General features: G+C 41.2%; 1 protein-coding gene and 1 long non-coding RNA gene across 7 annotated transcripts in view; one reads left to right on the forward strand and one right to left on the reverse strand.

The window, feature by feature from the left end:
• LOC116705407 (interferon-induced, double-stranded RNA-activated protein kinase) overlaps positions 1-12105 on the forward strand; it is a 38997-nt gene that overhangs the window by 11277 nt on the left and 15615 nt on the right. The window lies entirely within an intron of this gene.
• On the reverse strand, positions 5205-7549 carry LOC116705412 (uncharacterized). The gene is made up of 4 exons (XR_004335929.1): positions 7478-7549; positions 6505-6595; positions 5944-6006; positions 5205-5790 (listed from the first exon to the last, which is right to left on the reverse strand). It is a non-coding gene; the product is annotated as an uncharacterized LOC116705412 (long non-coding RNA).

Below are 12105 nucleotides of genomic sequence, written 5' to 3' on the forward strand. Positions count from 1 at the left end.
AACGTTATTAAAACCTACCTTATTAAAACTAACATAATCAAAAAGAAACTATGGTTCTCCACATGTTTGGGCTCACCATCCAGTCTGACAGGAACATCTCACATAATATAAATGTGAAGTAAAGAATTTCTAGAAACATAGGTTTAATGTATACTTTTCCAGATAAACATGAAGCTTTCACACCTTCAACCCAGCAGCGGCACAGAGATATAAAACAAATCACTACAGTTCAGAGCTGTGTGCACCCAAGATTAGTGTACCAATTCAGTAGATCCCACACGGATGATAGTGAAATTGATCAGAACTATCCCTGTTCCTGAGTTTGGTGGTGATGGAACGCACAACAAAAAACAATGCGACCTTTCCAGTCAGCTAAAAGCAACAAAGGCGGTGTGGTGAGTATGGCCCACTGTGATCGAGAATACATTGCAACAGGACACCAATAAAGCATCAGGGAAGAATCCAGTCACGCAATGAAAATTTCTTCTCTATCAAGCTACCTCGCCGTCTAAACTGTCCAATTTTATTGGCCGTGATCTAGCTTAATCCAACAGAGTAAGTGGCACATCACTCCTGTCAGTATACCCTACCTTATAAAGGATAAAATGCTATGTTCCGTATTTGTCTAAAAAACAGTTTTAGCGAGGTGTGCTGCAAGCCACTTGATCACCATTTTGGGGTGATGCAGTTGACTTGTATAGGTTTTACTCCAGCGAGGGTTTTCTCTGTAATTGTAGGCCGCAGCCCTCATGATAATAATTGGTGGACAAAAATATTATATAAAAACAGCTTCTTAAACACAACACGAGTTTCCCAACAGAAACTCACCGCCTTTAAAATGTATCATCGACGTTGAACTCAACACTGTCTAAACAGTTTCAACAAAAACTTAACCTCAACCACACACCCCAGGTGGACTGTCCGTATTAGGACTATTTCTAGTTTTAGATAGCTCTGTAATAATCTAAAAAACGGTAACTGCACGGAGTATACTTTGAGCATTTAAAGGTAAGTGGAAACCATACTGAAAATAGCCTTGATGTCCAGTGCTGGTCTGTTCTTGAAGAGCAGTTGCCATGCACAGCTGAGGGTACTTTCTGTTGTGGCTTCCCTTGACGCTCTTATCCCCACGACCCACAGGGTTACCTCCCTTATTCAGTGATCCACTAGTTGGTAGAAAAATCTGTGTAGACCGAGAGGAAATAGATCGGTGAGATAGGACGAGAGACTCGAGAAATAGATGAGATCTGATAGATAGATAGCTTAAGATAGATAGATACTGTACGATGACTTTATCCAAAAGGAAATTTTAGGCAATTCATTAGCAAGGACAATCCATAACACAAACAAACCCACTAACACACAATACCTAAAGAAATAAATTGAAAATCACTCATAGAAAAGATGACCATTGGTATAGTGAGATACTTTGGTAGATCTGTGTGCAATGATACTAAGTGTAGAAGTAATGATGATAGTTCAAAAGTAAATATGTAGCCCTTGTGTTAAGATATACTTCTCATATCTGTCAAGAGAATTCATGAGTGCTATTGTCATTCAGGTTTACAGAGGTCCCAGGTTCATACTCACTGAAGGGCAAGGAATGGACCGCCATGTTTCTATAAGATGAGTCAGGATGACGCTTTTCTTTGAGCAGTAGGGGTCGACAAGCTTATGAAGTTTTCCTCTGTAAACCTGTTGTCCTTGGTTATCTTTTCCATGTAATGACGTAAAAACGTATTAAAACCTAACCTTATAAACACCTACATAAACACAGAAACTTAGTGTTCCACTCGTTTGTGCTCACCAGATGTCCGACTTTTCTCCCTTGGTTCACTTGATGCACATCTGTAATTCTCCTCTCCAGGCTGAAAAAACAAAACTGAAGAATTACGCCTTGTGGTTGTATGTCACCGCCAACCAGTCAAAGTTGCATTTACATCATGTCTGACACTAATATATGTTAGCGAAGACTTTGAAGCAAAGTAATTAAAAAGGTATTACGTTATTTTCGGGGAACATGGGTGCTTCACACGACACATCTTAACCCAGCAGCAAGGGGATCTAAACCAATATGGTGATATGGTTAGTTGGTTATTTTGTAATGGGTATTGTTTGTGGATATTATATTTTGGATATTTTTGAGCTTGTTAAGCACTTGGGTCAACTAATGGTTGGTGGTATGCTATAAATAAAAAAATTGAACACTGAACCGAACAAAATACAAAATGTCATATTCATACAAGATTTGTGTGAAATGTCACCAACCAAAAAAATAGTATCAATGGCAAGCAAGTCAATACCATTCTTACCTATGCTGTTTTGAGTAGGACTACATTACAGCTAGGAGAACTTGTGGTGATACTACTTACCTCTGAAGGTTTACTGCCGCATATTACATCATATACAAGCTTGGCTGCTTCCTCCTTAGCTTCTTCCTTGTTTTCCCAGTGGCAGCTGGAATATGTCACCATCAACCACGAAGCTACAGCATCTATAAAATAAAAACCCTTATTTAAGCCTGTGAAATGTTGACAGGATACCTATGAATTTAGACGCAGTGAAGAGACTTACCGGAATAGCATTTTTTGGTCCATGTATCGTTGACTCCACAGGTCTTATAGTCAAGTTGTTCTTCTGACAATATTCATTGAGCCAACAATTTAATTGGCTTGAGTGATACTGTCGGAATGAGCTGATGCAGAAGGATTCTGCTGCTTCTTCTGTCTGTCAACAATACAAAATATACATCAAGGAGACATGTGCAATGTATTGGTCTTATCCTGTACTTATATAAACAATACAAATAACCACATAAGTCAATAAAGAGGTAGGCTATATTCTCTCTACAGGGTGAATGGTTCCCCATCAAGCGTTTCAAGGCATTTTAGCAGCGTTCTGTTGGCGTTCCTTCTTGTTCTTGCCCACTCCTTCAGGATACGCCTTGCCATTCAGAAATGCTCTAACTGTAAATCTGAGAAGAAAATATAAACATGTTAAACAGAGAAAGACATATAAGCACATTGATTAACATCCCACCAACTGAGCTTAGTAAGTAGGCCTAATTTATTTCATATAAGGCACAAGAATAATGCTGTGATATTAGGCTAGCCTACTATCAAATTAATTCCAGCACAATAGGCTAGTTAATAGAGTACTCAAAGAAATATAAACTTCAACACTGTTGTACATATAGTTTTTTTGAAGTGGTTACACCAAAACTAATGTAGGCTTAACATTTTTGGTTTTGCTTCTTCAACAGGGTTGTCAATATGCAGAAACAATAATACAATCTCTCTATATCATCTATATACTATCTTTACGTGATAACCTAAAGTTACATTAAGTTCATGTGGGATTTCAATGTGGCAACCCCTGACACATGTAGGACAAACATACAATGACATCTTTTTATCAGGACTACACACATTTTTGTGTGACATTTTGTTTGACTGTCCTGGTCGTACAGAGGATTTCTGTTCTTACGTTTAATGTGATCAGGGCCAACAGATCCGACTTCCCTCCAATTTCAGCCCAATCCATGTTCCTTTGCATATACTCGTATAATTAGCTACGTCCATTACTATTGATACTCAATAGTATTAACTATAACAAAAAACAAAGTAGAGCTACTAATCTCAGACTACTATATCATCTAATTCTGCTCCGTTTCGATTCCGAGTCAGCGTTAACCGTGTTATTAGTTTCGTTTCTCGGTCAACGTCACTCTACCAGACCCTGTGGCACTCCCATAGACAGGGACAGAAGGGCCACTCCCCGATGTGAGTCGAGTGCAGATTTGAGTCACGCCTGCCCAGATTAAAACGGTTACGGTTTAACATGTCACACCAAGACAGCTAAAGAAAGGACCAACAGGTCCCGGCTCGGACGGAGACCAGTGAGGACATTAGAAGCCCTTCTGATGAGGATCTGTCTTTGAATGAGAGTTTTGTTATCTAAGCCGCAGGAATATCCGGGTCTGTCTTTGTATCCTTTTCTTTGAACATTCCTTCTGAAATATCCAAAAAAATGGATAAAATCTTATTGAACTTCCTTTAGAGAACAGATTTTATTTAGGAAAGTATAGTATTTGGGTGAATTGACCCATTTCAAATTTTTACAAGAAAAATGGCACAAGTACTTTTTTTCACCTGAAACTCAACGGCCTTACCTTATTTTCTGTGATAAACATGTATTCCTGACTCAATTCAGAAAATGTATAAATTGGACCACATTTGTTTCTTCCATAGTGGATTTTTAACATGAATTATAACCTTATGACAAAAAATGAACCACACTTCCATTTTTAATTTGTTCTAGTAGAGACTGTTGGATTCCCTAAACATATCAATGTTTGAAATTGAGATAAAGACATTTGTTAGTAGATTACGAAGTCAATTTATTCATTCACAATTTTTCATTCACAAAATTGATCCAAAACATATTCCCCATCAAACACTATCTTGTGTGTTAGCAATGAATATGAGTAAATCCTGAATATATAGTAAAAAGGAATTCTATTTACAAAAGCTTTTTAAGAAATAGTTAAATGAGGATACTGTTATTAATATTAAAGAAAATACTAATATCAACATTGGTGACCTTACACACCGGGCTTACATTAATACCTGGGCATTTTAACACTTGACTCAACACTGACACTTTTGACTGATAATTTAGGTAATGTCCTTTTTGTCTTTTTTATAGCCAAGTTCTAAATGTATTATCATTATTATTGTATTACTGTTATATGTTATTTTTCTTTTATACTGTCTTCTATTCTGTATTCTTGCAAAAATTGATGTTGGAAATTCAATTTCCTCGCGGGAGTCATCCCAAAAGGATTAATAAGAGAAGTCTCTAGTCTGGTTATTCTGTCCTATGTTACTTGGCATTGGATTAAAATCAACTAATTAATTAATCAACCCTGAATTCTTTTCAATGACATTGTTGAAACAAAATAAAAATATTGACAATATTCCATATTTTTTAATGATTATTGTATGAACAAAAACACACACAATGAGGGTCCACGCTTGGAGATCATGGCCGTCCAAGCACTTTCTCTGGCTACCATACTGTCTAAAGCATTGTGTGTGTGTGTGTGTGTGTGTGTGTGTGTGTGGTGTGGTGTGTGGTGTGTGTGTGTGTGTGTGTGTGTGTGTGTACATTTAGTGTACTGTAGACGAATGACCATTATGCTTCAGATAACCATTATTTTATTTTTCACTTAACATACATTCAGTACAAACACGCTGTTATGGACACCACTTTAAATACAGTACATTTAACCATTTCCAGCATAGAATAAAATGTCAACTGTGAACACAGAAATTACTGAAACGTGATTAGTTAGAATAAAAGCTGGACAGATGTGAATTCATGAAAAAACTTGATTTCATTTTTCTTTCCCGGTCATTTAAAACCCATGATATTATATTAGGTCTTTGGTTCTTCATAATTGGCAGGGTTAATGATTGAGCAAAACATAGAACCCCAAACTGCCCCCCCCCCCCCCATTGCCATAGGAGTATGAGTTAAAATTCAAGTTAATGCGCTATATACAGTAAGGGCAGTACACTAAACATTTTCATGAAAATGTTAATAACCACATCTCTATATGCTAATGGATCTTGTCACAGTTGCTTGTGATAATCAGATAGTTGCATTTTCCTGACGCACATTTTTTGTGCTGAATGTCTGAGCCCACTTCTCCAGCTCTGCCTTCACTTTACTTGCATCGGGTCGGTCTTCTGGCTTCTCGCGCAGCATTAACTCGATGATATGGTTCTGCAAAAAACAACACAAACCAGTGCAAAGCCCTGCATGTCAGCCTCCCTGCTACTCTGCTGGTGACCATCGTGACTAAACTGACACCCTATGGGAGATACTACTCCATGTGACAGGGGAATCAGTAAGGATAATAAGTATACTGTGACCTACCTCTTGGGGAAAAGTCTTTGAAAAGTCATTGGGAAGCTTCAGACATCTGGCATCTTCAAAAACCTGGTATTCATGGGGTAATAAAATGATAAAAGAATATGTTAGCCTGAAATTATTCTATATCTTTCCAGGATTGCTCCGGTGCTGCAGGACGGATGCGTATATTTTCCGTTTCCTTCAGCTTTCTTTGTGTTGGAATTTTCAATTTGGTCTATGAGGACTAAATTGAGACAGCTACTTAGACAATTTGTCCAATCTGAGTTTTCTCTCACATGACTATTTTGCAGCAGCTCTGGGCGGAGTTTAGCACCTCCCATGACAATTCTGATTGGTTTAAAGAAATGCCATTAAACCAGAGCATGTTTTCCTCCCATCCCGAATGCTGTGTGGACCCTCCTTCAGCGCATTTGGAGGAGGGTCCGACAAAGCGAGACTAGCCCATAACGTATAATAACGTTCCATCTCATCTCCTAACTACAGTCATATGGTCACATGTTGTGTGGTAAATTATATAATCAATCTTTATAACCACACGTTACGTCCTATTGATGCAAGACTCACCACTGTCTTTCATGGCCATAGAGACTTTCCAAAGAAGTTCCAAATATCAACCCCGAGCAAGATATCCACTTTTCGGTCATAGTGCTCTCCTCTTTTGGGACAGAATAAAAACACAGTATGACACAACATACTTCAGCAGCAAAAAGTTATACTTTCATTATACCATTAAGATGAACTAGTCACTGTATGCTCATGAGGTAAGTGAAACTTCAGCTTTCAGCTCAGATTTAATGAGACATTGCAATTCAAGTCAAAAAAAAAATGTTATGTAGAACTGTATGTTGAGATAAATCTGTAATGTTTGATGGAAAAAACTTTGATTTGTAAGCTCTCAATGCAAAGGTAAGACAGTGAGACTTAAGTGTGAACAGGCATTTAGGTAGCTAACTAATTAAGCATATTATAAAACTATTTGTTGACACCATAATGTGGAGACTGAACAAAGTTATATTGTATGAACACTGAACAAGTATTACTGTTTAAAAGTTATCATGTGAATTTTGAAACCTTGAGAAATGAAGGAACAGTGAGGCGAGGAGAGCCGGACACTCCTGTGTCGACCAGTAGGGTAAGATAAGATTAATTTGCAGCTGTACTGTGTGAATGAGCCATTTTTCTTGTGTTCACTGTGTTGACCTTAAAACTTGTTTAGCACACCCAGTTTCTCTTAACCCATAGTAGAGCAGATAATATGATGTACTAACCCACTTTTGTGTAAAACATGATGTTTAAGCCCACATCATGTTAAACAACTATATACTACACCCATTGTAAATCAACTCTTTCGTTACATCACTTAATAAAACGGCCGAGCAGGAATGAACATTTTGGAAGACTGTTCAGTGTTTTCAGCTTTATTCCCTTTGGCCAAAGAAAACCAAGTCTTGGTCCGTGAGTATTTTTAACACTCAAGTCCTCGAACCTAACAATAATACAGACAAATAAAAGTTATTGTCAGTAAAGACCATCTCACTTGTTCCGGAGCCATGTAAGATCGGGTTCCTCTGTTCTCTGTCTGTCCATCAAAGCATCATCATCTCTGGGGACCAGACCAAAGTCCCCGATCTTCACTTCTCCATCCAGCCCAACAGATGTTTGCAGGCTTAACAGTAAAAGCAAAAAAAGAAATTGAAACAATAAATATCTATCGCCCCTCATGAGAGTATTAAGTGCTCATATTAGCTCATTTTAGGTTCATAATTGCATTAGTGATTATATTAGAATAGGTTTACATGGCTAATTTACAGAAAACACCATATTTAGTTGTATTGCACATTGCTGGTTTTTCACTTTGTAAACCTACACGTGCAAAAAAAAGATATATAACACAATAAGGAGAAGGGAAAAAACACGGGGTTACACCTTATGTGTCGTGGACCAACGCAGTCTAAGAGGAAGGACACCCTGACAGAAACCACGGCCCTCCAAGCTGGGGGTTGGGCAGAAGGCTAACAACCTACTCCCGGAAAACAACATTGTTACAGAAACAACGGACATCATATTGCAAGACGACCAGGGTGAGCGGGGGACCAACATCGGCAGTATGACGGCGATGGTCAAAGCCTTAGGGAAGCCCAGCGCCCGACGAGATCTCTAGTGGAACACCCAAAACATTTTCACCATCGGACATGGAATGTGAGAACTATGTATAGAGGAGGAGAACGCCACAGATCGAGCGAGATAGAAAGGTACCAACTGGACGTACTTGGGATCACGAGGTGCAGATGGACAAGGAGCCGGCAGGATGAAGATGGCTACGGGACAGACCTGATTATAGTGGGATGAAGAACTGCATAAGATGTGGTGTTGCCATCCTGATAAGACAGCAAACAGAAAAGTCACTCATGGAATGGACCCCATTAACAAGCGGATAATAACAGCAAGATTCTACTCGAGATACAGGAAAGTGACTGTTATTCAGTGTACGCCCCTCACAATGAGAAGGAAGAAGAGGAGAAAGAACAATTCTACAGCAGCTACAGGAAACATTGGATGGATGTAACAAGAACGACATCGTCATCATCATGGGGGACCTCAATGCTAAAGTGGAAGTGACAACAGGGTACGACGAGGACAATGGGAGTGCGGGTGTAGGACACAGAAGATACGGAGAAGACTGTGCGAGTTCTGCCAGCTGAATGGACTGTGATAACAGGAACATTTTCCCCATAAGGACATCCACAAGGCAACATGGGTATCAGCCGATGGAAAAGTGAAGAATCAGATCGACCATCTTTGATCAGAGGACAGTGGAGATCTTCGTCATGGACTCCCGAGTACAAGAGGAGTGATGCAAACAGCGACCACTACCTGGTGAGGAGCGCATCAAACTACGTCTTAGTACCCACAGAAACACAACAAGGTCAAGCCGAGGATGACGTGGAACGACTGAGAGATGAAGATATGAGGAAGAAATACTGCGAGGCAGTCACGAGCAAGTTGGAAAAGACCAGGAACGAGAGTGAAAGACATAGAAGAGGTATGGGAACAGCAAGAGAGCCTACGTCAAGTCAGCAGAAGAGGTGCTCGGCTTCAGAGAGGAAGAACAAACCGTGGATCAGCAAACAACTGGAGACTGATCGACGAAAGAAAAGCCAACAAGATAAGGATTGAAAGTACCGCTCAGAAAGAATTAAAAACAAAACAGATGAAGAGTACAGGGACAAGGACAGGAAGTGAAGAGGAGCGTGAGAGAGGACAAGAGGAGGTGGATGTCAGAGAAAGCAAGAGAGCCACGAAGCAGCGGAAAACGGAAGCAGAAGAACTAACAGTATCGTGAAACAGTTGACAGGACAGAGTACAGACAAACAGCAGCAGTGAAGAGTAGAAGGGGAGCTGTGCTGAAGAGCAAAGAGGCCAGACTAGTGAGGTGGAAGGAACATTTCCAGGAAGTTCTCAACAGGGAAGCACCCGAAGAACCACCACAGGAGGAAGAGAGGGAAAGGGAGGAGATAGATATTCCAATCGAGGGCGCCAGATGTTGAAGAATCAAGATGCACTGAAGGCCCTCAAGAATGGAAAGGCCCCTGGAGTAGAACAAATCTCAGCGAAATGCTTAAAGCTGACACCAAACAGACCAGCTTAGAACTAAAACGGGTTTTGGCCTCATTTGGGACCAAGAGACAGTTCCAGCGCAAGGACCAAAGGACTCATTTGCAAAATTCCAAAGCGAGGAAACCTTCAGAGTTGTGGAAACTGGAGGGGGGGGTACTTTGTGCCTCTGGCCAGCAAGGTGCTCAGCAAGATACTCATTAACAGGATACAAACTGGAGTAGATTCATCGCTCCGGAAAGAACAAACGGCTTCAGGACAGGCAGAGGAACTGCGACCAGATATTCATCCTTAGGATATTCCGGAACAAGTCAACGAATGGAATGCTACACATGTACGTCACTTCGTCGACTTGAAAAAGCGTTCGATTCATACACCGAGACAGCCTTTGGACCATCATGCGTCAGTATGGAATCCCTCGGAAGCTGATCCAGATGGTAAAGACCCTTTATGAGACGATTCAGGCTCGTTATGGACGAGAACGACACAACAGACTGGTTCCAGTGACGACAGGAGTGAAGCAGGGTGCTGCATGTCAGGATTTTTGTTCCTCCTGGTAATCGACTGGTAATGTGGAGAACTGTGGAGGGTGAAAGAACTGGAATCCGATGGGACTTCACTCCATGCTGGAAGACCTTGACTTTGCAGATGACCTTGCCTTCTATCTTCAACAACACCTCAGCACAAAACAACAAGATTAGAGGACAATGCAGCCAAGGTTGGCTAAAACTGAACGAAAGAAGTGCAACATAATGAAGGCCAACAGCAAGAGCGACAGAAAGCTGAGGTTGGAGAAAGCGAGGTAGAGGAGGTAGAGAGCTTCACGTATGGGTGCAACGTACCTGAGGATGTGGAGGCACAGGGATGTCAAGAAAAGAGTGGCACTGGCAAGCGCACAGTTCAAAAGGCTATCAAACATATGGCAAGCTAGCGATATCAGCAGGAAGACCAAAACCTCCCTTTTCAAGAGCTTGGTCCTTTCGGTTCTGCTTTATGGATGCGAGACCTGGAAACTAACAAGGGAGAAGAGAAGAAGATAGACATCTTCCAGACCAAAGCTTACGGAGATTTTCAAGATTAATGGCAACAACAACGTCTCAACAAGTCAGTTCTGAGATGGCAGAAACAAAGAAAATCAGTGAGGAGGTAAGGAGACGGAGATGGAACTGGATCGGCCATGTGCTGAGGAAGGACAGAACGACGACTGTGCTGTGGCCCTCGGGTGGATACCTGAAGGAAGAAGGAAAGAGGCCGCCCAAAAACAACTTGGCGGCGAATGGTGGAACTGGAACGTAACGGTGCAGGCTGGAACACGTGGAATACAGCACGACGTGGAGCTGCAAACCGAACCCAGGGGGGAGTGATGTCCAAGCCTTGTGTGCCTCCTGGCACAAGAGAAATGATGATGATGATGACTATACAAATTAGGGCTGCACAATTAATCGAATTTTAATCGCGATCACGATTTGGACTTCCCACGATCAAATTGGCGTGATCGACGGATTATTTTTATAAAGCGTCATTTCATAGAACGCTCGGGTTTTTTGCAAAGCCCATCTCCCGCTCCATAAAGCCGTCTGCTCATGAGCCAGTCAGAGTAGTCACTGCACCCGTGCAGCTAAGTTTCTAGATGTAGACAGTCACAGAGGACAGGTAGCGTGAGGAAAACTCAAAAGATAGCAGTCGGTAATACGCAGTCTCAAGGTTTACCAGTTACCAGTAAAGCAACACTTTGTCCCATTGTTGTTTTCAGACAACAGCAGTGACCAGTGCTAGTCGTGCAGTAGGTCGTAGTTAGCTGTTAGTAGTAGCGTCTGTTAGCTGTTAGCTTTCTAGGACGCACCGGTGCTAATGTCTCGCCTCCACTACAATGCTGTATATGGATATGGTTTAATTTTGCGTTCATGACCCATTTCGTCTGTAAAGCCGTGCCTGTGTGGATCTTTCTACGCTCTCTCGTCCTACTCTCTCCTCTTACTCTCCGCGCCCCGCCACACAGCGGCCGCCGGTCCACGCTTCTGATATATGTCTACAGTTTTAATTCATTAACACAGCTGTATATTGTTAAGTATGAGGGGCAACCTGTATTTTACCAGTGTTTGCGGGTAACTGTTATCACGGCGCTACGGCGAAGAACACAGAGAAGTTTTTGAATGCAGCTAACTTCAGTTGGTAGAGTAACAGCGTGGGAGACGGAGCTGCGGACCGAAGCCTGGACCAGAGATGTGACCCATGGCCAGATATCTAGTTCATAAAAATGCAGCGCAGTGAAGATACAAAAATTCATACACACGAGTGTGTATCCGCCGTTCGACCGTGTGGACCCGTTCATAATGAGTCACCGTCTCTCTGTGAGTAGCGTCCATCAAACTCCCCTCTCGCAGTTATAAACAGCCTATGTGACAATAAATTTGTTTTGGTAAAATCAACAAATAATCGTGAGAATAATCGCGATCAGGGGTCCATTCCATGAGTGACTTTTCTGTTTGCTGTCTTATCAGGATGGCAACACCACTCTTATGCAGTTCTTCATCCCCACTATAAATCAGA

Source organism: Etheostoma spectabile, chromosome 17 (genome assembly GCF_008692095.1).
Source record: "Etheostoma spectabile isolate EspeVRDwgs_2016 chromosome 17, UIUC_Espe_1.0, whole genome shotgun sequence".
Taxonomy (NCBI): domain Eukaryota; kingdom Metazoa; phylum Chordata; class Actinopteri; order Perciformes; family Percidae; genus Etheostoma; species Etheostoma spectabile.